Genomic DNA, 3,860 nt, shown 5'->3' with positions numbered 1-3,860 from the left:
GATAGGATATAGGATACCATTCCCTGTATAAAATTGTGTGACGGTTGGGTGACCGCCATTTTGAGAAAACTTGGTAAAATCTGGCAAACAACCAATCAGAGTCAACCCGCGGCGGTGTTGAGATTCAAACGTACAAATACCGCATTTGAACTTTACATCGTCACTGGAGCATAGTTGAATGATAAGAAATCGTCATTTTCTCTTGAAATAACATTAAATATCATTCTTTAACTAAATGATAATAAAAAACATTTCATCGTAATTAATATTTTGTAGCCTCTGAAATAAGGAACAACAATAAATCAGAACAAACTTAAGAGACAAACAGCTTACAATTATTTATTATGCAAATACGTTTTAATTAACGTTTAATGGTGGTCAATTAGTTTTGTGATCTATTCAAACAAATTGAGTTAGAAGTTGAATATTATTGTTTTGTTTATGCAAACTTTAATAGTTACAAGTTGCGCAAAATATGTCAGCAGACGTTGTTAGCAGTTTAGCAGCAGTTTGCTAACAATATCTGATAATACATGTCTACAATTTGTTGCCAATCTGCAATCAAAAATTTTCAACAGGCTCTGCACCTAGTCTGTTTTCGCAGCCTTTACTATCAAGACCTTCACATCTTGATAACATATGTCCCCAGAAAATAAAATGTTAGCAGAATGTCGTTAACGACATTAATAATGTCGTTAACGACATTCCTTAATAAAGTTAACTTATTTTTTCCTTAATAAAATTGAAGTTAAAAATGTAAATCATTCAATTTTTCATTTTATTTTGTTGTACCATCTTAATTTTGCAACTAAATTATTTTAAATTTACTCCATTTAGCCATATAAGAAACTAGCTCCCGGCTGTTTATTTGAGTATTGGGTAAAAACAGAGTGTTTTTTGTAAAAACACAGCGCCATAACTCACTTCACTAATTGCTTTTATTTTATTATAAATTTCGTTACAAAATTTGTACGTAACCTATCGAAAATTTTTAATGTATTTGGCAGGCCGACCGAGTATCCGGAGACGTCCGATTATATCCGACTGAACACGAGTGACCAATATCGTGATTGGCTGTTTGCAAATGCATACCAGCCCCCTCCAAATAAAATCACAGATTTTTCCACCTATATCCTATCCAGGGGCTCTATTCTTGAAAAGAAACGTATACGAAAAATTAGGAAAATACTATAGTATACGTAACGTATACTATAGTATTTCCCTAGACTTTCGTATACGTTTCTTTTCAAGAATAGAGCCCCAGTGTATAATAGAGATCAATGATAATAACCCATCTAGAAATATCTAGGGAAAAACGGAATAATTCCGATAGGAATCATTTCCGAACATTTTCATAATAGCGCTTAGATTATCGTATTCGGCAAATGAAAACTTACCTAGTGTAGTGCTGAATTTGTATTCGGACCGAAAGAACCGAATGAGTGCAAGAAATATTGCACTGACATTTTTGTCAGTGCAGTTTGGTGTTCGGACAAATAAAACTAGTTAGGCAGAAAAAATTACAAAATGGATAAAGAAAGAATTTATTAGTATTTTATTATTAATAATTATTATTATTAATTAAAAATTAAATTATTAATTAGTGTAGTTTTGCACTCGCACCGTGTCAGGGCAGCACCCTATCAGGGCAGCATCGTGTCAGAAGCAGTACCGTGTCAGGACAGTACCGTGTCAGGGCAGCACCGTGTCAGGGCAGCGCTAGAACTGTGTCAGTGCATATGTATCGAACGTGCCATAAGTGATATGCAGACGTTATTTTTTCTATTAATGATAGATAAATTACGTGGAAAACTAATTGGAGTTGAAAAAATTATAGATTACGTCGATCGCGTAATTCCTAATTAATATAACGTCTAATCTATACATTAAATAAATCAAGGTAAAATAATGCCATTAATTTTATCTTGGCTTGCTTTCGCCATATCCTCTTCATTTAATAAGACCGGGAATTCATGCAATTGCTGTAATCGCTATTCCACTACAAATCGCAAATATTCGTCCGTTCACTGTGTGTTGTTCGGTACTTGTTGCTCGTTCCGAAAAAGCGGGGAGCACAGACTTTTGCATAATGCTTAAAGCATGTGCATAAGGAATTTCATTGGCCCATTTTCTTATGCATGAGTCAATGGACCAATCAAATTCTTTATGTATATGTATTATGCGTTATGCAAAAGTCTGTGCTCCCCGCTTTACAAATCATGCGCATAGACCGCATGAACGCATCAGACGCATCAAAAAAGTTCCGTTGAACCACCCGATCGGTGCGGACGCGTCTCGGTTCGGGTGCTCGATTTTTGTATATTTTTGAGAAAGTGTTGCCGACTTTGACCGTGTCTTGAATTCCATACTGATGTGTGTCCGCGTCTGGCTCGGCTCGTTCGTCCGTCCGGACGCGCGTTAAGCGGGGAGCACAGACTTTTGCATAACGCATAAAGCATGTGCATAAGGAATTTCATTGGTCCATTTTCTTATGCATGAGTCAATGGACCAATCAAATTCTTTATGTATATGGTTTATGCGTTAAGGTGCTTTTTCATGCGCAGCACGCTGCAGCAGCAATTCGTTACTATTGGTTAAGAATTTTATGTAAGCTAGATGACGCACTTCCGGCGCAAAATACATTTTGCCGCAGTTCGTTGAAGTTGAACCGAACGAACAGCAAGCAGCAAGCGGCAAAATCGAGGCAATATTATTTATTGCAATAAATATTAGGAAAATAAACGAAGAATGGCTTCGGATAAGGTACGAATGTTTGTAAATTAGATTATTTTATACTTTACACTTTACTTTTTCAAATTTGTGGTAAAGTATAAAATGATCTAATTTACAAACATGTATCCGTACCTTATCCGAAGCCATTTTTCGTTTATTTTCCTAATATTTATTGCAATAAATAATATTTTCATAATGAAACGACGGACATATTGTACGCTTTCTCGATTTTGCCGCTTGCTGCTTGCTGTTCGTTCGGTTCAACTTCAACGAACTGCGGCAAAATGTATTTTGCGCCGGAAGTGGGTCATCTAGCTTACATAAAATTCTTAACCAATAGTAACGAATTGCTGCTGCAGCGTGCTGCGCATGAAAAAGCACCTTTATGCAAAAGTCTGTGCTCCCCGCTTTAGAATGGCGTGACGACGTTGCAATCGCAGGCGCCCGGTGTTCGTTCGGGCTTCGCCATTTTTCGCGGGCATTGCATCATTCTTCGTTTACATACTACGACTTTGTTTCGTTTACACATTACGACTTTCGTTACTGGCCTTGATGACTGCCGTTGGATCGGCTACATGGCCAATTACAATCAACATGATGATGATGATCAGACGCATCAACTGCCTCAGGAGGTCAATCACGTAACTTTTTCTCTAGGGCGGAAACGTGAAAAGTGAAAACTTTTATTAGCGTTTTCCACTGGAAAAACTGGTGCAACACTGGTGCGCACTGAGTGCAATTTTGTTGTTCCACTGTGAAAGTCAGTTCAGTGTTTAATGTTCCTTAGGGACTCTCAAGTAAGGGATCAGACAATCAGACAACGATCATCATTAGAGGGATACCGGAAGTACGTTGTGGTTAATGCGCGGGAGTATTCAAATGCATTGTTATTAAGACTTGTATTAAACAAACTAGAATAAATGGATGGTAAAGGTATATAATATCCTGTTCAGTTCAAATTTTGATAAAAATACACTCATTCGACGCGTTTTTGCACGAAACGAACGAATCTGGCAATAAAAACTTTTTAGGTGTTCAACCGACACGACCAGAGGTATGATAGATTATCCATTTTTCTCTTCTTGTGAGAGATTTCGAGAAATGGCGCATTATATGGCCATTTCTAC

Source organism: Cyphomyrmex costatus, unplaced genomic scaffold (genome assembly GCF_001594065.2).
Source record: "Cyphomyrmex costatus isolate MS0001 unplaced genomic scaffold, Ccosl1.0 scaffold378, whole genome shotgun sequence".
Taxonomy (NCBI): Eukaryota; Metazoa; Arthropoda; class Insecta; order Hymenoptera; family Formicidae; genus Cyphomyrmex; species Cyphomyrmex costatus.
The sequence above is the reverse complement of the archived record's forward strand: the minus strand, read 5'-3'. Positions refer to the sequence as shown.